Source organism: Aphis gossypii, chromosome 2 (assembly GCF_020184175.1).
Source record: "Aphis gossypii isolate Hap1 chromosome 2, ASM2018417v2, whole genome shotgun sequence".
Classification (NCBI taxonomy): Eukaryota; Metazoa; Arthropoda; class Insecta; order Hemiptera; family Aphididae; genus Aphis; species Aphis gossypii.
In genome coordinates this window covers 26478193-26503461 of record NC_065531.1, presented here as the reverse complement: position 1 = coordinate 26503461, position 25269 = coordinate 26478193, and the positions used below count along the sequence as shown (strand labels likewise).

The 25269-nt window shown below is 28.7% G+C and overlaps 1 long non-coding RNA gene across 4 annotated transcripts in view; it reads right to left on the bottom strand.

Moving 5' to 3' along the window:
- The window catches only part of LOC126550188 (uncharacterized), a 42122-nt gene that overhangs the window by 4123 nt on the left and 12730 nt on the right, over nucleotides 1-25269 (bottom strand). For 3 of the 4 annotated variants that reach the window (XR_007604225.1, XR_007604226.1, XR_007604224.1), the window contains one exon: nucleotides 22662-22795. The exons of the other annotated variant lie outside the window; for it this stretch is intronic. This is a non-coding gene — a long non-coding RNA (uncharacterized LOC126550188). The remainder of the gene's footprint in view (nucleotides 1-22661; nucleotides 22796-25269) is intronic. 4 annotated transcript variants of the gene reach the window in all.

Sequence of the window (25269 nt, the reverse complement as noted above, 5' to 3'; positions counted from 1 at the left end):
AATCGGGGAATCGTTCAATGAAAACTTAAAGGAATGAGAAGAAAGTAAAGTGTTGTGAAAACGGAGACGAGAGAACACAACAGGATGCACAACAAATTTAAACACGAAATAATTTCAATATTTAAAATCGATAGTCATAAAATCAAAGAAATTCCATAACAACGCCACATGCCATACTCGATATTGAAATACAGTCTATTATCGTTTAGTATATGCCAACGGTCAAACGTCATGTCAATATGAAAATATATATTTGTGTATGTAAACAAAATATAGTAGGGTTACGCATTGTACAGATATTGATGCCCGAAACGTGATCGACAAGTCTCTGGGTAGTATGATTGGATTCCGATAGTAAATTATTGTATTGCAATATAACGTACTCGAGTGAGGAGCAGCTCGACGTAGACTATAGTAGTTGTACGGAAAGATTGTCGCAAAAACGGACGAAACGCAAATAAAATATAGCTGGTCTAGATTTCGACTGCCACGCGATTTCTTTCGTGCTCCTCCGCCACTGCCACAAAACGTTTGACTGTTAAAACCTGCAGCACTGGGGGGACACTATATAACAATAATATATCGCGACTCGAATCGCGTGTGTTCGTGAAATATATACACACACGTGCGGAAAAGTGTAGGAAAAAAACGGTTAAAAGAAAAGTGGCAATCTAAAACGTAGGTACCGCGGATATACACACAATATACATGTATATACAGTTGTATATATAAAATATATATACACGTACATACAACGAGTATAAGGGACGTATAATAATATGTTCACGGCGGCGTTGAGGGTAGGTGGGGGTCGCGCGCTGGTGTAAATTCGGCGGCGTGCGAATAAATAAAGATTTCGACAAGGTTTTAAGTCAGCTAGTGTATACCTATACCGGCGGGGCAAGACCCGGAGGGGTGTAGGTCGATGGGTGGGAGAGATCGTCGTCGCAGCATGTAAGTTTTTTGTCTGGAAGGAGAAGACGACCCCGCACGCCCGCGTGGCGCCAGTAACCAATACTCGCGCGCGCCTAGCACCCACCACCACACCCACATGCCTGTGTCGATTCGCGGGCGCTGTATCGTTTTTGGACTGCCGCGATCCGACGGTAAATCCCGCGGACGTACACACAAAAGTGAGGACGATAACTCAAGATAAACTGGTTGACATTTTATTGAGCGCTCTCTCTCATCCACACCACAATCCCCTAACTCCGCACACGGCGGTACCTCACTACAACGTTATACACGAACTACGTCGTGTGAACCACCCCCGCGAAACGGTATATATGTATATATATTATTGCTAAGTCCGCGCGGGCAGGGAGAAAAAAAAAACGAAATAAAAATCTGAAACAGTCGAAAGCTTTTAGCGTGCGCACATATATTATACGTATATACAGGATGATTTACCAAAAATGCTCACCTTTTTGCCCATTTTTTTTTTTCATTAAATATATTAAATATAATAATAATATATTTATTCAAATTATGATTTTTATAATTTCTAATACAATTATAGACCGTACATACAAACTCAAAATTGTTCATGACATTTAAGGATTTGTGTTCTGTGACGATACAAACTTCGGTTGTTCAAATTATTATAATTCTCTTTTATCACTAAAAATTATTTTTAAGATACCGGTTTTTTAAAATTTTGGTGTGTCTAATTTAAAACTCAAACAAGTAGTATCGGAGTGTCTCAGTAATTAAGATGTTTATATAAAAGTAATACTTCAAAAAATGGTTTTACTAAAATAGAATATATTTATAGTAATTTATAAGTTGAAAACTTAATAACGAAACTAAAAATAAATATTTAAAATGCTGTGTTTAAAATTTAACAGAACGCCATATCGATTGAAATATTTTTGTATACAAATATAAAGTAAACCAAATAAAACTTTAAAATGTTTCATTATACGTTTAAAAAAATAAACCATACGAAATATAGTCTATAATTATAACTGGCATTATAAAGATGAACCACTTCGCCATACAGATGTCAAGATGCTATTTTAATTTTATTTTAAATTGTGCCAAATTTAAGGCATGCCAAAGTTGCAACTACGTTATGGTCACGTGGACAACATTGAAAAATATATATATTCTACGCCACCCTACAAAGACGTTAAAACGTTGCACTTTAACGTTTGCATTCATGAATACCTATAGGTAGGTTCTGCATAATAATGATATTATAATGTTCAAAATATTATAAATGTATCGAAACTTAATAATTTAGTTTTATGAATATAACTATTTTTAAACGATTGACGATCGAATCATAATGCAACGAAAAATTATACCATCATTTCATTGGCACAAAAATTAAACTATTATCCAATATAGACAGAAAGTACTAAGTACTAAAGACGTACCTAACGCATCCTCACTAATAAAATGACATCACCAGGCCTACAGACACATAAAGACGAAACGATGAGCTGCGTAGATATACTACTACACGTAATTATATATACTAAATGTGTCAACCACTGCTTTCCAAATACCTATTGTAATCAGTACAACAAATTTCACGATCAATCTCTTAAAATTTAAATTACAAAATATAAGTTCTATGAACAAATAATGCGGTATCGTGCAAATAATAAAATTAATAGGACAATAAAAAAAATATTTCGTATTTTTTTTATCTTTTACGAAATCTGTTTTTATTTTATAGCTCGTAAACAATACATGTATTTTCATAATTATAAAATTAGGTAAATATTTATATGCGTATATCTTTACCCAGTAGTTTCACGTTTGAATAACAAAAATTATGCATACATCAAGTATAGGTATGTAATATTTTCATTACTTTTTTTTTGTGCCTATGTCTAAAACTAGTTTGTTATTACAAAACTTGATATTGAAAAAGTATAAAATAAAAGATTAATATTATTCATATTGAACTTGCTCAATCATAAAAAAACTACTATCTCATTACCTATTTACTATCAAAAAATACAAATCTATGATTTACGTTAACTAATAAAATACAAAAAAATGTGTTGATGAGAATTGCGAAAATCCACAAAATTTGGTAATAGTGTAGAAATTCATACTTAACATTTTGCTCCCTGGTATATGTCTATATTATAGACAGAGTGTAGGTCAGTACCTAGTTTTAAAGTTTTTTTAAAACTCGTCATATTTTAATTTTCACAAAACTATTGTTACGGCACGCGGCATCACCTATGTGAAACATACTGTTGAGTTACAGAAATAATATAGTATATTATTTATTATGGTCCTTAACATAATCATTTGTCACCGACTGACAATTAGCTATTAACAATAAGAGTGAATATTGCGCACACGTTTACATCAACTATAAATAGAACATTCAATAGATGATCCAATTACGCGCATCATAGCTATTATTTCACTAAAGTTTTTTGAAATAACGACGCGCTATAATACTCGCTCGAAGTTAAACACTAGTTATTTGATGTTTTCGATTGCTTCCAGAATAAAAATAAAAAATTAACAGTCAAATACACTACGGCACACCGAAATAACTACTGGTAGGTAGGTATGTACATACGTTGTTGTATATATATTATGTTTTTTTTGTTTTTACGCCTGACATGAAACTTTTTTATTTATTTATTTACTTATCTGACAAAAAATTGTCATCTGTAACCCACTTACACTTGCCTCGGCAATACGCGCATCATACAAACATCTCAGAAAGCAACTCTGTGGCTGTTCCGCTTTAACGATCAACAGATATCATGGTAAAATATCATTATTTATTAAAATTTAAATTCACTCGTTGAGTTTAGTCAAACAATCATGATATTATTGTTTGGATGCGGTTTATTCACAAGACACAGCTGTTACAGTAGTACATATAACAGTGACTATAGTCAATATCTTGTCACCGTCATAACAATATTATGCATAGCGCACTATCCATTTACGTAATAATATTATATTCGTGTTTAATGTTGCACGTTAATTTGATTAATTTACATTTATGCTGCAGGTTAGTGGAAATTTATTAAAGTTTAATAATTATCTATATCTATCGAATAAATAAGAAACTGTTCAAAATTCTATACAATAATTTGTTATTTCGTATATGTATATTTAATAGAAAATTATTAAGTTTCCAACAACGTATTTAAATGTTTATGGGTACTATTATCATATAGGTATCCGATGAATTGATCTATTTTATTATTATTTATTATAATGATGTGAGTTTCCCTCAAGTGGTTATTATTTTCGCTTAAAATATAAGTCAATAAAATCCTAGGAAACCCGGAGGCAATACAGTAGTAGGTACTTAAGAAATTTTTTTTTTTTTTATGCATTTGATCCCAAAAAAAATTAGTTTCTTCCTCGTTAATTATTATTAAAAAAAAAAATATATTATAAACAAAATACCAAGAATCAGGGTATATTGTAATGCATGATATAATGTCAAATGTCTGTTAATAAAATTCAATGAATTAATATAATAGTATTATTATTATTTACGTTCCCTGTGTTGTGTATTATATTACTGTTTCTGCGTGTATGTGTTTAAAAATGTATGATAGTGAACAGTAATATTTCTATATTTCTATGATTGGTTATGCCAATTATGGATAATGATATAATTATAACTTTTTACCAGCACATCATGTAGGTCATATAACCTATGCAATTTTTACCATAGTTGATGTAAATATTACCAATTAATATTTTTGATATATTTTATTTACTATTTATTTAAGTGATTTTGAATTAAAACGATTATAATTTTATAATATCTAAACTAGGACTAATAAAAACGTCACGTGTCAAAATTAGTAATTCAATTGGCCCTATTAAAAAATAGTAGATATAAATAATAAAGAATGTTTTGAACAAACTAAAATACCAGAAATCATCAATAACTTCGAAGTTAATTTTGGGCATTAAATATCATTGCTTTTTGGTGATAAGATATAATCGTAACTTTTAACCAATTAAAAATTTAATAAAGTAACAAATAATAAATTACTAATTAAAAAGATATTCACAACATTTCATTGTCAGAACTTTAAATACATTTTAAGTTATAATTGAATACGCCTCCATTTAAAATTATTGTTTTAGTTATTGGTGTGTAATGATTTTAAATTGTATATAAACAAAAAGAGTTTTCTTCGATATTGCAAAAAAGGTAAAAATGAACATTCTAAAATGGGATTACGTCAAATTTTAGAAATTTTAAATATTAATGTTGTCAATTAATTAAAAAAAAATAATACATATTACGTTATACAAGTTGTTTTTTTAAGCATGCTCGGCCTCCATTTTTTTATATAATAGATATTGAATTTATTCAAATTGTGATTTTTAAAAATGTTTAAATATAGTCTTGAGATTACTTATAAGTTATAATACTTAAAGGATTACTTACTTGTACCCTGTGACTTCTGGGATCACCTATGTGCGTCCCTAAATAATAAGTGGATACTGGATAATGTCTTGAGTGTGTTCATAAAAAAGTATGAGCCGTATGTGTCCCAAATTGGAAATAATTTTTATATTGCGAAGCCCATGTATGTGCACGAGTGTTCCAGTTTAAATGAGCTATTCCCCAGTGTTTTACTATAAGGAAACAGATTGGATAAATCCTAAAAAATTGTTATTGAAAATTTTATTTTAGATTCTGAGTGGAGTGATTAATTAATTTGTATGACAATGATAGGTATGTATTTGTTTTTATATTGTGTCTTGTAATACAAGATAAGTAGTTGTAAACAGTTATTGGGTAGGTCAAATATAAGATCATACATTATAATTTGTGCTTATAATAGAGTAAAAATATTAAAAAACATAATATTACATAATATTATGTAATTTTTTTTTTTTATATATATATGAATTTTAAGATAGAATTTTGACAAAATTAATCAACGTCTCAATAAAAAGAAAATTATATTGAAGTTGGAAATTCGTAAATATAATATGTTTGTTGGTTAATTCTTAATTTGAACAAGAATGTCGTATTAATATAGTTTTTTTTTTTTATAAGCAAATAATATAATAATATAGTATCAGGGTGTCGTTAATAAAATAATTAGTTAAATTTAACGATACAATTAAATTTTACGAAAAACATCAACGATCATACTGTGGTCATATTTGATGTGCTCACTTAATAAAAATGTATAAAACAATTTTGAAAATTGGTAACCAATTGGCCCCGTAAAACATTGAGCCAGAACGGAACGTCCTCATTTGTTGTTCAGGGTAGATCTGATAATAACAATGACTGGTGATGGCATGAATTTGAAATTTGTGTCCGATCGGTGTGACAACGCTGTCAGTATATTTTTTCTTGTCCAACCGTGTGACCGTGTCTCAATGATGGAATATTAGTTAAATGGGTTAGACAACATTACCATAGAATAAACTCAATTGGAATTACAGAAATGTCTATTTCAAAAAATTACATTATTTTTATAGAAATATATTTTTATATTGTTTATTGAATAATTAATAATAATAGTTGAGTGTATTATTAATTAGGTACCTACGAAATTGTAATAATTTATAAAAATATTAAATTATTTATACTGTATTATAGTTTTGGTTTCAAAGATTTAAAAAACAACGAATAAGTACACGCATGTTTATAATCACTCATTTAATTAACTTTTTGGCATATTAAATAATATAATAATTGTAATGATCATCACACATTGTGACAGTTATATAATATAACGTCTTTACAACGTCTAAATTTGTATTGTGTAATAGTTCAAAAATTTAAATTATTTTTAATCGGTTTGTTTCAATTATTGTGTGGCATTTTTATAGTTTAAAAATATTTCCAATTTATAAATTTTACCTAATTCTTAAGTATTCTTTAAATTGTAAAATAAACAAGTAAGACTAATACTCATTAAGTACCTAATTCACGTAATTTACAACTATCATCTGCAAATATCCTTTGATGTTCTACTCAGCTGTGTTCACCGCAGTCAAATCACTGAGTTTTAGTATCTCACCAGATTTCACTGATCAATAATTAATTTGCGACAAATTTTCGTACTCGTCCGTCCACGAATTTTACTGTGATTATAGCAAGTTTCTATAAACTTTGATCACTTAAAACATTATTGTGTATTTTCTCTACCGTTTATGAGTTTTCTTAAAATGGAAATTTTTTTATTAGAAAAAAGTAATTTCAATTAAATAAAGCAAAATATATATTTTTTAAAACTTACAAATGTAATTGTTACATTTTTGAAGGTCATCGTTTGCGTTTTCTTCAACAACACGAAAACGTACTTTTAAAATTAACACACTGTGTGGCCCAGGGTCATTACTTCTGTCGTGTATATGTGTTATGTTTTCTTTAATATCAAAATCCTTTTACTATAGCTCAAAACATTCAGCTAATTCAAAATTACAATATAATAATTGCTCATATTAATTTCAGCTTACTTAATTTGTTGTAGCAGATGAAGTGTGTACGGTGGGCTAACTCAAGCCTGGAGGGAAGTAGACAGCGAGCGAAAGCACTGACGATCGCGACCCTCGTTAATCCGTTGTCATGGTACGTTTTTTTTTTTTACATGCACATTATAATATCGTCTACTTTGTTTCAACACCATATAGGATCTTAACGGACGGTTTTGTTAACTTTTGGAAGACTACCGTTTATGATGGTGAATTCAGTTTAATCAAACTTCACGATTTGTCATAAATAATATACTACCTTGTGGAGTGTTGGTTTTGTAGTATACATTTTTTTATAGAGTAAAGTTTTGTATAGAATCTTATACTCATTCGTGTTCAATACCGCTTATGAAATGATTTAATTTTATATGTTTATAATATTCTGTATCTATACAATGTAGTTCGTCCATGACTCACGAAAGACAGTAGTATAAGATCGCCATCCTATTGTTTTCAATTCCCATTTGAGGCGGGTGGGCTTGAGAAACCGGCAACCATATTCCTTCCTAATCTCGTAAGCACCAAGCTTTTAACGACACTCCGGGGTGCATCATTTCTCCCTTTTAGTAATCAAATGGTGCTACTCCGCGCGCTTTATGTATAATAATAATAATAATAATATGTCCTTCTCATTATATTTGCCCCGTCGTTGTTGACTCTTCCTATTATTCTAAAATATTGTCTTCAAGAAAACTGAACACTAGAGGTTTCATTTACGAAAAAAATTGTAATATTTTTGTGTTTATGCATTGTTACAAGGATTTTCACTTATTTTAAATATGCGAAGGGGGTTGGATTAAGTAATTAATTTTTTTCGAGCACTTAGGATTTGGTGGTAAAAAATAATGGTGGTTTCAAAGATGATTTTAGAAATAGTATTAGCTATGTGATGGATGAAGTAAAGAGACGTGTCAGGTATTTTGTGTGATAAAATAGTAGCGATAAAATCAAACTATTAAAGGTAGATTTTATAAATCAGTTATGATGCCAATCATAAAGTGACACGGAGGCAGTGAATGCAACTATGGAAATTACTATAAAAGAAAAGAAAGAGAAACGTAGATCGAAAAAGTAATCGATAAATAGGATAAAGTGTGATATAAAAATAGTAAGTGTGAGTAATAAGTACGTGGGTGTAGATAAAGTCCTGTATAAATCAAATTATAGGACTAAAGTCGGTCGATCTAATATAGTCGGGAGTCAAAGGTGAAACAAAATAATAAAAATAAATAATAATATATAAATCAGTTGATTATAACTTCGTTATGTAACTACATATCGGTCTAAGATATACACTGAAATAAATGTGTAGGTTTCGATATTTCACTGAATAATTTTATCGAGATAATGAGGGCCAAATATTTAAAAACTATAAAACTATACAAATAGAAGTATATAATAATTTATAAATTAACATTCTCATACTTTGGAGCCAACACTCGACATTGCAGTACTTTGTTTTCTCTAAGTCAGAGATCTTCAACCCGCAGCCCGCGGCCCGTCCTGTAATAATGTGCGGCCCGTGATCACATTTGAAATTTAGCATGTATAATGTATATTGTATAATATATATTTTCTATTTCGAAAAAATTGGTTTACTAAAACTGAATTTTTATATAATACGAGTATATATGTTTTTACTACGAATGCGGCCTGCAAAATTTTTGAAAAATAATACGTGGCCTGCTGCAAAAAAGGTTGAAGACCCCTGCTCTAAGTGGTGTATGGTATCCGCTAGAGTTTAGAAGCACAAAGTCCCAAACTACCCTGATAGTCGACCAACGCAATCCAACAATGAGAGCCGATTGTCCACACTACTCCCGAGAGATCTATACTCTATGGGCTCGAGTCAAGTGTGTGTATTATACTCCCAGTCACTGATTCCTGTTGTGTAGGAAATGAAACAGGACTGGAGCTTATATAGAACCAGGTACTAAATCTGTTATCTGAATATATATTAAACAAGATAGAGACACGGTGCATATTATTATATTACATTATAATATATACAATAAAGACATTTAGGGTAATGTCTGTAATCCTTCCAACCTTACATATTCCTCCGCTGATTTATGTAGGTATTATTAGTACACGCACACACACACAATATTATATACAATATATATAATACAAGTTAAATACTGTAACTCGGAGGCGAGCGTCTTTCAACTTGAACAAAATGATAAACAGTGGGTTATACGAATATAATGTGTTGCAATGCTGCTTAATTTTTTTATCAGATTCATCGTTTTTTTGTGATTTTCCCTAAAACAATCACTTCAGGGAATTCCAAAAAGCCGACCTCTGTATAGTACAACATAGTATGTCCAACTTCCAACCTACATATTATAACGTAGGTTAGTTAGGACTATGGACTATATTAGATAGACGATAGGGGTTACATGTAAAAGTTTTTGACCTTTTTCTCTGTCCCAAAAATCGTTTAGGTAAACACAAATAAAATAAAGCAAACATCCCTGAAAAACCAACAGGCCGATTCAGATTTCAAAGTATCTGAAACACTAAAACAAAAACACATCTTTCTAGACATCGTTAATTTATTTATAATCAGTAATAGCAGAAAAAAATGTTTATTGGTTCAAAGTATAAAGTTATAGTATACTTATAATCAATAACGTTGAGTACATAAAATGGTGCGTTTGAACCATCTAAAATTATATTTTAGTAAGGGGAGTTATGTAAAAATAATTTATAGAGTAAAATTAATACTTTTATATTACAATCACTTACACATATAAACACACACACACATATATTATATTATTTATTACAACATTTTATTGGTTTTCAACGGGCTTTGAGCATAATATAATAATTATTATTTGGTTTATAAGTAGCCGTATAAAAATACTTTTTCAATACAATTTATAGAATACAAATAATATTATAATTTATAAACGATATTTTATACTTCCAATAATTTTCTTCTTTAAAAAAAAAAAAAGTTACAAAATAAAATATTTATTTCAAATCTATTTGAGGCTTATATTCGAAAACAAATTAACTTAACGTGAAAGTGAAATTAACGAGCTCATAAGTTACTTCATATCACAGAAACGAGAAAACAATTTAAAGTTTCAAGTTATTACTTAAAAAAACGTAACTATCATTATATTGTAACTTTGTTAAAAGTTAAAATTAACTTTAATTTTTAACTCGGGAAAGTACATTATTGATAATTAGTATGCCTATGTAAGATACCCGTATAATAGGTAGTACGGTATATGGTCACTAAAATTCATGTTGCTTGCCACTACGCATCGATGCGCGACGTGAGTAACCAAATTAGTTCTTGTTTGAAAAAGGTATTTTAGGTCGAGCTGAATTGGTTCCCGTTTGTGTTCAGATCATTTAATAGTTAAAATTTTTATTTTATTTTTAATAATTAGTACTACAAATTAGTACTATAAATTATAGAGGGTAAAAAATATAAATGTACTTACACTTTATAGTAGCGATAGATTCTTGGAGGTTCAGCAAATTATCACTGATACTCTCATCGATTAAGTTAACGATTGAGATATACGTACTTATATCGCTGTATGGGTATATCGTATACATACTATGTGTGTATGAAAATAATGTTAGTGAGCACTGTACAGTTTCAAATAACAAAAATCGTCATTTATACTCGTATATCTATATACATTTGTTTTCGCTTATACATCGATCGTGTTTTTTTATATTTTCTAATTTTAATTGTTCGTTATTATGGAGTTTATGTTTAGTGAAAAGAGAACTAAGATTGTTGATTATTATTATTAACCAAGCCCAATTTAAAGTAGATAGTCCTAATTTTTAAAATTGAAAGTAATATGTGCGTTATTAAATGGGAACCAATACAGCTTACCTAAATAAAATACTTTTTTTCAAAAAGGAACCAATTCGGCATATGGGCTTGAGGCTTGGGAACCGATTAGGTACCAGCCTCGCCGACATTCTTATGTTTGTGCGATGATTCTAAATTCTCTACAAAATCATAAAATTGACCCCTTCCCCTTGAATCACTTCTAGATTCGAAACTGAATTGATCGTTCGTACGTATAAAAATATGTGTATTCATACAGATTTTGAACTAAAAACTTTCACACGAAAACAATGAACGAAAGATACATAAATTATTCCCAAATACGTTGGTTTATGACTTGACTACCCTTAACTGTGGAAAATATTAACCAAATACAATAAAATATAGCTATTGAACGATAATTTATTATCGAATGGACAGTGATTTATAACATTGCAATTAACGAACATAGATCGCAGTAAATTTGTTGGCATAACAATAATACATAAAACAGGTGGAAACAAAACGAATTTGATGATTTTCGTGCACACAATTATTTATACTATTACTCGAGTGGATGCAAAACATAATAATATTATAATAAGTAAACCATACGTTATGATAAAAATACATAAATTATTACTACAGCTAATGCGTATCGTAATTATTAAATTCTAATTTAACATATGCATAACAGTGCCAACTCAATGACGAGGTATATTCGTATCACAATTATAGAGCGGCTACTTAATTTCCCCCTTTTTTTAATTTCCGTCTTATAAATAATCAATACATTCTATATCAGACTATGTATCGCTCTACCTAATTAACAATATCTCTAATAGATCTTTTTATTGCGCAAAAATTAATTATTCTTATACATTATTATAGACTCGGAATATAAAAATCACTATTTCCTTCTGAAGCATCCCTACTGCACTGAGTGTAATGTGGGTGGGGATAATGCATAAACATATAATATTCATGAAAAGTTATTTATAATGATAATAAGTGTCTTGTATCGCGAACAAGGCAAGTATGCTTATACGTACTATAGGGTATTTGGTCGTTTCAGCGAATGGCATTTCTGCGAAAAGACGTTTTGATGAAAATCAATTTGACGGAAGTGCATTCGTTTTATTATTTGAATATTTATGTATTTTTATTAGTTCCATGTAATAATATTCAAACTCTATTACAATTAAATGATAATAAAAATTAATTGCCAACTACAAAGTATAATCCACCTACCTACCTAAAATTATACCTATGTGTTATCTTTTAAATGATACGAGTCTATAATTATTAGGTGCGACAATATAATAATTCAAACCGAGGTAAGTGTTTAAAAATGTATTAAATTAAATACTTAATACTTAAACGAGTATTTTTTTCCATTGACAAATTCGGGTTATATATTGTTAGGTTATTAAAATAAAAATAATTATCTTTAGATAATAAAAATGCAAATCATTCTTAAGTCTGTTTACCTACTGATATTAAAATATAAGTTATATATTTCATGATCGGAATGCAATGCAGTTAATTAGAATATTACTTTTTTTCAACCCTAATTCAAATTGACGTTAACCTATTTATTAATGATATTAAATTATAAAACGATATTTTATAATATTTACAGTTAGTGTTTTCCTAGGAAAACGTAGAACATGTTAACTTTGATCGCTTAAATAAATCAGGGTGCCGCCGTGCTTAACACCAATAACACCGCGTTTTTAATTTTTTGTTTAAATAATATAATCGACGTCATCAAATGCACCACGTGTTGCGCGGCTGTGCATAATAATATAGTTTGTCAAATATAAAATCATAAATTTAAACGCCACGGAACCGCAAAAGCGTTCAACGTGATTTAATTCTATGCGATATGAGTTTTTCGGGGGCGTCCGACCGCGATCGTTTTCCACGCTTTCCGTTCGGAAATACAATATTATAATATGTAGACGCGAATTGCACACTCGCTGTGCCGTTTCCCACAACACACAACTATACAGTTATTATTATATACCACGCGTGAAGCGGGGGCTGTCATTAAATAATATCATATTATAATATTATCATCCAAGCACGAGCGCGAAATCGGGCGCGACACACTCATCGTTCAGCTGCTGCTCTTGCAATATAATATTATTATGATATGCGCTTATGATTTCCTAGCCAACTGTCGTCATCACGGGACACGCGAAAATCGAGCTATAACCTATAGGGCTCACTTGGCTCAAAATAATTGTGGCGGTTATGTATTCCGAATTCGAAACGAAATGATATTTTAATGATTTAAATTTAGATTTCTGTCAACGAGAAATCGGCAAAGCGCCATTGTGAATTGTTGGGATGTAATAAACGAAATATTAGTTATTACTCGTTATAACATATTATGCCAATGAACAATATTATGATAATATAGACTGTTATCTGTTATTTGATTTTAAATGTCAACTACCTATGTTTTATTTCAAATTTTAATTCGATTTGTTTAAAAATTATAAAACGTTTATTATTTCGATGTAAATATTGTCAATTTTAATTTCATTTAATTTCAGTGTACATTTTGAATATATATCTTTGGAAAAAAATTGATTTTTATACATTTAATTTTGATTTTTTTTTAACAATTTTTATTGATATTTAAAACCGATTACATGCCCAAGTTGTATCCAAACATTAATGTCGAAAGTGGGAAGTGAATTTAAAATCTACATTGGAATAACTGTAATAGGATGTAAATCTGAAGTTCGATCTCCATCATTATTAGTGTAGTGCATTAAAAGTTTTTATCCATTTTACATTTATAAATTGAAAGTACTAATAAAAAGTAACGAATCATCACTGGGGAGAATGACATATACCAATTGCTAACTCCTGCATTTATCCACTAAAAGCTCAAAAAATATTATACTATCCTATAATCATATTTGAGGTGTGTATCTCAATATAATGGCATGTGGGTCTGATAATAATTATTAACTAATCTGAAATCGTTTTGAATATTATATAATTTGGTTTTTATAGATCAGTATAAAATTGCCTTTGGCTGTCAAACTTACGGTCTACCAACATTTTCATTAACTATAAAATATTATATTCTTATTAATCATATTGTAAAATTATAAATACAAAATATATAATATTATAAGTCATAACAATTTAATAAAAGTTTAGTAAGTAACATCATATGGAGTCGTATTATAAAAATAAAAATTAAGAAATTATTAATTTCAAAGTATGATCTGAGCGCGCGGCAATGCGCCATGCCAAGTTCCAGTAATGACAGTGTATCTTTACACGAACCAATTTGCCCAGTTTTTCTAACCCATATATTTAGCCCGTAAAAATAAATAATATCTCTAACAAAAACCAAATGATGAAAAAAGGCCAAGTTCTAAACTGCTGCCTCCCAAAAAAGTTGGCCTATCAAGGTAGTGAAATCTACATTGTGGCCAAGTTTGCTATTTTTTAATTCATAACCTCACTGAACTCATACATTAAAGAACAACACTCCTCATTTATTTTTATTGTTAAACACTTGGCTAGTTTATGAATGAAGCATAAAACATCATTATCGAATGTACTCACTTATGACTTACGAGGGTGATGGATAGAAGAGAACTCAGAAAAAAGAAAAAGGTTTAAATTTCTTCTCAAAAAAGACAGCGAATCATAGAAGTGGTATCTACATTGCGGCCCAAGTCTAGTTTATGCCTCATTCAGAAACTTGCCAAGTGTTTAATAATACAAATAAAAGAGGAGTGTTGCTCTTTAATGTAGGAGTACAGTGAGGTTATGAATTAAAAAATAGCAAACTTGGCCACAATGTAGATTTCACTACTTTGATAGGCCAACTTTTTTGGGAGGGAGCAGTTTAGAACTTGGCCTTTTTCACCGTTTGATTTTTGTTAGAGATTTAATTTAATGATAATAAAAAAAAATGAATATTGATTATTAATAATGATAACAATTAAACATCTATAAATTTTCTTGATTTAATTTTTACAAAATTATCAAGTGAATTTTGAAAATCAAGTTTTCTACAAATATTACGTCATAATATAACATTACCTACATAGATTACAAAAAAAAAATTATTATTATTATTATTTTTATGGCAATTTAATTTTACTTTTAGAAAATATCGTGTTATATGTATAAGTTTTTAATACTGGTAAAATAATTTAACACTTTTCTATATCACAGAATTATTGTGGCTTTTGTGTTGCAGTCCACTCAGTCTTTACCCCTTCCCCCCACAATATTTGATACTGATGGTAAATATGAGACCGACCGATGAGAGGTATAATTGCAGAAGTGATAATTATTTATTAATGGAATAATTAAATATAATATTTAATAATTATATTAGTTATTATGTAGCAAGTGCATACGATATAACACACCGCTGCAATATTCACACACTTATAAATCGAAATGACACTTCGCACATACACACACACACACACATATATATATATATATAACAAGAGAACAATTTAACTCAAACTATAATAATATCGTACTTATATATATATATTACGTACCGTACGCGTTCTATGTATATTGTATATATTCGGTTCAGCGCTCTGACTCAACTTCGTACAAACATATTATATCTATGAACATATATATAGTGCAGACTCACCGCCGGGTGCGCCAAACGATCCGTGGCCGTTTTTTTTATTTATTTATTTTTTTGTTTAGGTGCTATTATTATTTTTATTTTATTTTTATTCTCCGTATATGCCATACGATTATATTACGATATATAATATGATATATAGTGTCGTTGTACTATTATTATTATTATTATTATTATATAATTTAAGTCTCTCTCTCTCTCTCTCACACACACACACACATACACTCACTCATTCTCGTTCTTCATCTCACACACTGTAGGGTTTATATAGGTGTGAGCGATGACGTCTCTCCGAAAAATCCCGTTTCGATAAGGGGTAACTGCGCGCGCACTAAATCGTCTATTGCGCGTCTCTGTATATAATATACTTTTTTATTATATGCGGCACGCACGTTTTCATATCATTTTATATGGTATAAAGATGGCCATTGATGTTGAGAGAATATATATGCAGGTATCTGGTACACCTACATATTATTATATTGCACACCGGCCCTCTAGCCGGACATAATTCATATCATGGATATCGCTCGGCAGATATAGACGGCGATTATACGGTTTTTATTTCCTACTGTAATGTATAATGTGTATCTATAAGACATAGAAGGAGTGTGATAAAGAGTGTAGACGTATTTTATTGCACAGAATCGTATCGAAGTTTAAGCAAAGTGCCTCGGCAATAATTAAACACGTATCGTACCATATATTAATATGTTGTAACGACTTGAATGTCCTGAAATTATTTTTACAATCATTTTAGGACAGCTAATTTTTTATAGTATAAAAAAATGCAGTCGAAGTTGATGATAGAGTGTTTTACTACTACCTATAGGAAATGTGCTCTAACACAAAAGTAATAATAAAAAAGACGGACAAGTGGGTATCACTCTATTGTACAGTATAATATGTCGAGTGGGTCAATGCAATATGGATATACATTTAACGATGTGTTTTTCGATATTTCCATTAAAGTAATTTATTTTACTATTAGTATTATGGTAAATTAATAATTTTTTTCCCGAAAATAAAGCATTTATATTAAACATATCTAGAAAAAGTCAATAACTACTTAAAACCTTTGATATAAGAAATATTTTTTTTTTTTTTTTTTTATTGGAGGTTCAATAGTATGTACGTTCGACTGCATATAATTATTTCGACACTCAGAAACCTAACCACGATCGTTGATATGTTTTCGTGTATTAATTTTTTTATATATACATAAACAGCAGTAATTAATGATAAAAACTTATTGTTATGCCATTGTAAGGTCCTTTATGGACTAATATATTTTTTTCACGCTTACCCATGTATTATTATATTAGCACACGATTCATTATATTATCTGAGAAAAGTATCGATGACGATAACGGTCTTGGGTCTGGGTAATAATATGACGAAGCGTTTGTGTGTATAGTATAGATATAATATAATGTGTTGGGGGCATTTATTGTTGCAGCAGTGTACGATCATATGCATGATCGGTGTGTCGGGATGAAGGAGAGGAGTGGGGCGATAAAACCAACTTTATTATTAATTTTACGTTCAAGCCACCGGAACAATCGCTGACACAGCCTCCCTTGGACCCGGTCGACCGCATAACACTGTCGATATATAATATGTGTGCCGGTGGCGGAGGTATGAACAGAAGTGTGTACGCCACATGTGTGTGTGTGTATTTGTGTATAAGTATATAGTGCGGTTAGGTGGTGGCTAGGGTGGTAACAGTATGGTGGTAACCGCGGTCCATCGGTGGCGAGCGGTGGTGGACTAGCACGCGACGACGAGTATTATATGGGTTAGGTATTATTACGACAACAACAATCCGGACGAGAGAGAATATAATAATATTGTTATATAAATGTATAATACACGACCGTATGTATACCTATATAGACGAGTGCTAGAGTGAGTATATTATACATTATATTTGAAGAAGCTGAAGGGAAGGGCATGGTGGCGGATTAAACGGTTCGCGTGTTTTAATAGATCCCGTCCGGCAAAACCGATTTACCCGCCGGGAAAATTGTTTTTCTTTTTTTTTATATAATATATAATTTTTTTTTTTTGCCATCTTTTCATTTTTCCGCTATCCTCTCGTAACTTGATCGAATTTCGGTTTTTGTTTTGCCCGTTGTTCGGCTTGTATCGACGGTACTTTGCTATAAAATATAATATTATAGTATCAATAATAACAATAATAATCATACACCGCACCGGCCGGCCGACCTTCCTCCCATAAAATACTGCGTTTCATTGTTTATATATCTGGTATTTTTTTTTATATATATAGACCGGAATAATACGTTTAAATTTCTTCACTAAATTTCATGATTCATATTTGTGTTTTTGAAAAAATCTCATTTTTCATTATAAAAGTTTTTTGGTTTTTTATATTTGTTTCGATGATATCACCTGTCATGATAAAAATTTTTATATAAAAATGTATAATATTAAATATTTTTTTTTTTAATCTTTTTATCAACTAGTATTAATTTAAATTTTAAATATAAAAATATATAAAATAATTGCTTGACGTATACGTTACTCGCAAAAAATATGATTTTGATGTAATCATTAACAATTAAGTCAATCAATAAATATTAAGTAAAACCCACTTCCTGTATAATAACATGTCTAGAATAAGTCGAAAATTTGGTTTTTGATTATTTTAATTTCGCGAAAACGTAATTATTTTACTATTATTCCAACTATGCATAAACAATTTTTTTAAGTGCTTCCTGCTAAATGAATTATCGTAGTGTAAGTGCGTGTAACATGTGAGTATTATATAATATATATTAATCTAGTACGTAGGCATATATATTACGTATAACAAACGAAGTAAACGAGAGAGGGATATATCGGAGAAAGAGTGAAAGAGAGATGCAAACTAAACCACTCCGATGAGTATTATCACTGAGTATAGTGTACTCAATGGCATTAGGTATACAATATACATGTAAAGTGTATTGTGCATATATTATATATATTATTATGAATTATTATGTGTACCCATCACGTCGTAATTGATGTAACCTCTGACGGGTTTCACAGAAAAAGTCACTACTTTTTTCATTCGATTATAATAATAATACAATATAAAGATACTCTCTGCATAAGCTGCTTTTAAGTATGCGTACGTATATTATCGTTATACACCAATACCAGTAAGCAATTTTTTTTTTTTTTTTTTGATTTTTTATTGACTCGTAAAATATTTCGGACATTAAAAGTTCTTTATATAATATAGTGATGTACGTACTGAATACGAATATTGTTTATACATTATGTGTACTATTATAAATATGTCTATTTTATCAACCGTATTTCATTACCATTCTAAATGGAGATTTTTTATAGAACAATATTAATCCCAAAAAATATTTAAAACGATTTTTCAAACAAATATTATAAACTATTTATATGATTTAACTAATTAATTTATTGAAAAAAAATATAGTGCATTTTACTTGAATGATTTCGAGAATATAATTAGTAATTTTTTTTTTTTTTTAACTAAACTTAAGAAAAATAATCAAAATGCAAAACTTTAAAAATTAACAGTGACGATAAACATAATTAAAAGATTCTTTGTTTTTTAAAAACTGTAGATCAAAATATTTTATTATGAAAATTTCATACAATCATACAAACTATTAGAAATTGTATATTGCACTCGCTTGTTTATCAGTTAACCACGAAACCTGTCAGAAGTCAAAAATAAATGATATTGAACTTTAGGATATTTAAGTTTATATTAAATTTAATATCAAGGAGTTATTCAGAGAAATTTAATTACTATATATATTGCAATATATATTATACATAATGGTTTTTATAATTTAATCCATACTAGTCATAAGTTGTTGGCTTATAATGTAAGTGCAAATTAACCGAAATATAAACTTTTATTTGTACTAATAAATATAATAAATAACGCTGAATAAATTATGAATGTAACTAATTATTGTAGTAATGACAAATTTGATAATATAAATTATGTCATATTTATTTGTATAAAGAGATTTTTCTATAAGGTAAACGCTATTTTTTTTGAAAATTATTAACGATTTTAAAAATATTTTTCATAGAATAGAATAACATTTCTTTAATTTTTGAGATTCATAGAATGTCAAAAAAATGATTGTAAACAAAGATTATTATTTATTATTTTAGTGTATATACATAGTTAAATTAATAGTAATTTAAAAAAAGCGGGCAAGTGGGTACCGTTCTGCTGTACATTAGGAGGTGGGGTTGACCTCGGACTAGGGTAGGTTAAATTTTAATGCAATGATAGGTATCATTGTATACGAAAAACGATTCTGAACGAAGATGATTTGTCAGCCTAGGATATAATTTCCAGTGGTTGGTGAAAAAGGTGGTTTATGTTTTAATAGCCTGAATACACCAACATTTAAGTTCTTTTATAATTATTGTAAGCTAAACTTATGAAAAATCTTGTATTAAATTTTCAACTCTTAGCTACCTATACAAACATTTTTATGAATAATTATACCTATAAAATAATTTGCAAATATTCATAATTTTGACGAATTTTCGTCAAAATTTGAACTTCAAATGCTAATAAAAAAAAAATTGTGCCTATGTATTCTTATAATTTTTTAATCACTATAAGAATAACATATGAGGAACTTTGTATAAAATTTTCAAGTATTTTGATAGGGCCAAAAAAATTTTATCGACACTTCAAAAAAAAATTTTCAGAAAAATTGAAAATTTCAGTTGTCTATAAATTGCTCAAAAAAACTCAAAATATTTTGAAAATTTTCAAGTATCTACAACTTATACTTTTTGAATAATAACAAATATTTAAAATCGTTTGAGGATAAATCGTTACCGTTGCGCGATTTCGTAAAAATTTAAAATTCAAACGCACTTAAAATTTTTCCTATAATGATGTTTCGAGTTTTCTCTATAGCTACTTGAAGAAAAACCTATGGAAAACTTAGTGTTGTATTTTTAATCCTTAGTTATAAACACAACAAATTTTATGATTTTTCAACTTCATAATTACTTTCAAATTTTTAGCTACAATAAGAACAACTCATAAGGAACCTTGTATTAAATTTTCAAGTTTTTTTGGTCATCCAAAATTTTTTTACCGACACTTTAAAAAAAAATTCGCATAAAAATCGAAAATTTCAGTGGTCTATAAATAACTCAAAAAAGTCAAAAATTTAACTGTATATAGATAACACTAACATAAATATTTGGTGAAAATTTCAAGTATTTACAGTTATTAGTTTTTGAATTACAACCATATAAAAAAATCGATTCGGCCAAAAACTGGTTTTGCGTAAAATTCCCGTTTTTCCGTCATTTTTTTTTTTGTTTTTCGAGATTTTTTTGACAACTGTTGGAAAATGTTTACTTTTTAGCTCTATAATGCACCAAGGATATTCACTTTTCCATCGGAAATCACCCTCGAAGTTTGAAATTGAAGCATTATTTCGACTAGTTATGCTGTACACAGACACAAAAAAAAAAAACAAAAAAAAAAAACATACATCATTGTAAAATAAATACATTCATCACTCCATTCAGAATCTAAAATAATTATAAATTAGTGCGTTTACGTAGTAAAAGCGAACGAATTGGAGAAGAGGTGTAAGAAGCAAATCTTTCTATGAACCACCTTAAGCCGTATAAAAAAGCACTCTCAAAAATTTAACCAGAATTATTCCTATGCATACAACCTGTATAAAATTGCAGGGTATTCAAAATAAATGTTTAACTCCCGTAGGTAATGCAATTTCTGACATTGTGAATTATAATAATATATTATATTAGTTGATGCCAGAAAACCGCAAGAGATCCGTATGAAACATTGAAACGGATTCACTTAGTAGTCAGGTATACACCGCCTTAGGATCTACATTGTTTGACCTTAACAGATTTTCTAGAAACATTAAAATTTATACATTTTACACTTTCAACTATTTTATATTATACATATACAGACAAATACTATATTTCGGTGATTTTTAAGTGTAAGAAAAGTTATAAATACAAATAATAAGACGTAGTATAACAATACCGGGATTTATTAAATTTTATATTTATTTTTCAATTTTTCAAATGTTTAACTTTTTTTGCGGTGCATTAAAACAATTTTTTAAATTATTAACCAGCTTATTATCTTTTGAGTTGGAATTATATTTGCATTATTTTTTTAATCAAAATTATGAGTTTCTTTATTATAAAAATGTAGCGATTGCGTGTGAGTTAAAAATCATATAAATCATATATTTTTTTTATTGCATATAACTTTTTTTTATATACAAAATTCCTTGATGTAATTTTGTAAGATTTGGAATTATTCTCATAATTTTAATTAATTTCCAATCACTTCATATTGTTTAAGATTGAAAACAAAATTAAATTAGTTGTTTTAAGAAAAGTTCGTAGGTGCTCAAAAATGAGGAGGGAGGGTTATAAGATTCAAGAGTTAATACAATAATAAATTATATATCATTATTATAACTAAGTATTAGTAATAGATCATAAATAAAGTGTTTTTGACAAAAATTAATTTAACTTACCGTATTACTAATAATAAAATAAATTAATTTGATAATAATAAATATAAGCGTATCATAAAATATGCCTAGTAGTGAAGGTATGATATTTTATCTAACCATTTTATCATAGTTTTATATGTAATGGTTCATCAATGAATTAATATTTAACACTTATGCATTATAGTAATTTACTCACCTATTGTACGCCAGAGCAGTTTCTTACTGTCCACTTAACATTTATTTTCTAACAGAGTTTAACTTATGGTATTGGAGTCCAATCAATGTATTATATAAAATTTTTGTTGCAGTGGTCTGTAGAATAGTAGTGATCTAAAACAGTTAGCAGAAATATAAACGAATAATGGTCCTAAACATCGTACTTTTTCAAAAAGGAAACATTTATTTATATAGTTTATCAATGTTGACTTATATGTTTTTTCAATTTTTTTTTATTTTTTTTTTTATTCCAAAACCCCATTATTTATAACTGACACAAGTCTGAACAGTTATATCGTGTTCGAACTTTGTTTCAGTATGAAGAAAACAACGCGAATGTTAAAATATGTTATTTTGTTAAACAAAAGTTTTTTTTTTTATCATCTCGACTTTTCTGCCGGAGAAACAACCAAAACTGTAGGAAAAAAATATACATTTTTTTCGTGCGTAAAACATTTTCCTTGTATATCAATATTACAGGTCATGCATCTAGTTTTTCGTAAATCGACATATAATTTCATTTGTAGATAAACACGATATTTCAAAATGAAACATTTTTTTTTTTTTTGTTTGTTTTGATTTTAATAACATACCTATTATAAAAAAAAATCTAAGAACCCATAAGGAGTGATACTTTATAATAATGGCGATTCGATATTATTTTTAAAACAGAAATATTATCGGTCGAATACGCTTTCGGGAAAACTAGAAATTCTATGAAAATATTTCGAGTAAGTTATTATAAAATACAACCAATAAACATCCCGAGATTTCAGACAAGTAAAAATAGTATATGCTGAATCATAAAAAAAAAAATAAACAAACAATAACAAACAAATAAATAAAAGGGATTCTATTCATGTGAATTTGTTCACCCTAATGGAAAAGCTGCGGTGCTGATTCGTTGGATTTTTGCAAAGACGTCTAAATAATTGATCTGGTAGATTTTATGAAGAAAAAATCCAAACGATTTTGGTCTGAAAGGCTTAAACAATTTTTTACGGTTTATAAAGTATGACGTCACATTTTCGATGTGGATTATTGCTTAATTTATTATTATTAGTATTTAAACTATTCAACGTTTTGCAGTTATACAAATATGATGGATAACAAAGTAAAAACAAATATTATAAAAAAAATTTTATAGAATTCAATTTATAAAAAAACAATGTAGGTAACTCACTCTGCTATATTATACTAGGTGTCGAATGTACTTCGTTTTTAACTATATTTAGTATATTATTATTCGTCTTATAGGTTTAATAAAAATTGGTTGTGGTTCTGTCCGAGACAGGCATATAGGTAATTTATTTATTTTATTGGCCTTACTGAAAGATGTGTTAAATATCTAATGTTTCATATACCACTAGTCTTGATGTTTTGCAGTTTATACGAAACTTGTTTGGTTTTCACTACCATGTACAAAATAATTTTTCCGAACAATAAAATTACATATAATACATCCCAAAATATTTATAAATAAAAACGTTTCAAACGAATTTAATTACGTATATAATGCACAAAAACATTATTATATTACTACGTACTTGGATATTGGAAATTTTTTCTAACCACTACACTGCACATGTATTATTGTAAATTATAATAAAAATAAATTAGGTAACTAAAAATTGTTATTGTCGTGGTGTTCTCCCACTCATAAATTAATATTTGAGCGAGTAAGCTTTAAGTAAGTACTTATACAATTCGTATGCGATTCTTTTGTTATTTTGACATTATTGTTACATTATCAGCTATAAATAAGTATTCGTTTTAATGCAAACAAGACGTATTCGTTAAGCGTTATTTCATCTCACTATATATGAGTCAGAAAAACGTTTAAAAATATGTGTGTGAATTTTTACAGTTGGTCTTAAAATCTAAACCAACCTCACATTTATTATATCGAGCATGCACTGGCGGCATCACATTTTTTTTCTGAGCCATAAGACGCATTTGTATTTGAACCGCGACCATACGGAAAACCGTAAAATATTTGAAACAGAGAAGGTACGAGAAAAATGATATAAATCGGGATCATTAATTGTTTGATTTATAAGAGACAAATAGATATCAGGTTTATGATAAATATATAAATCAAATCAAATAATTATTTGAAAAGAATGTTAACTATAATATAATGTACTCGAGTTTGGTGAATAATTAAAAAATCTAAGCTGTTTCACTAATTGATTATATTTTTTTAATTGTTTGTATTGTATGTAAATATGAACTTGAACTATAGACTTTAATTATATAATTTATTACAACCATGACTCATAGTTATTATTATTATTGATGATGATAAAGGCTTGTACTTTCGTGATGACTTTAGCTAGTACACCAAAGACCATATTAAATTAGAACTTGATAATAATTGAGTTTATTGTTGTTTGTTCAGTAGCATTACATGTATTAGTAATTGTTTTAGTTGATGTTTGTGTAACAATAAAATTCGCCAAATTGATGGTTTTAAAAATAAAAATAATTAAGCAATTGTACTATACCGCGAAGTTATTGATTTTTCACTTATTGAAAATGCACACAGTTGGCTGAAAATTACGAAATTTAATTTGATTCGGTTAAAA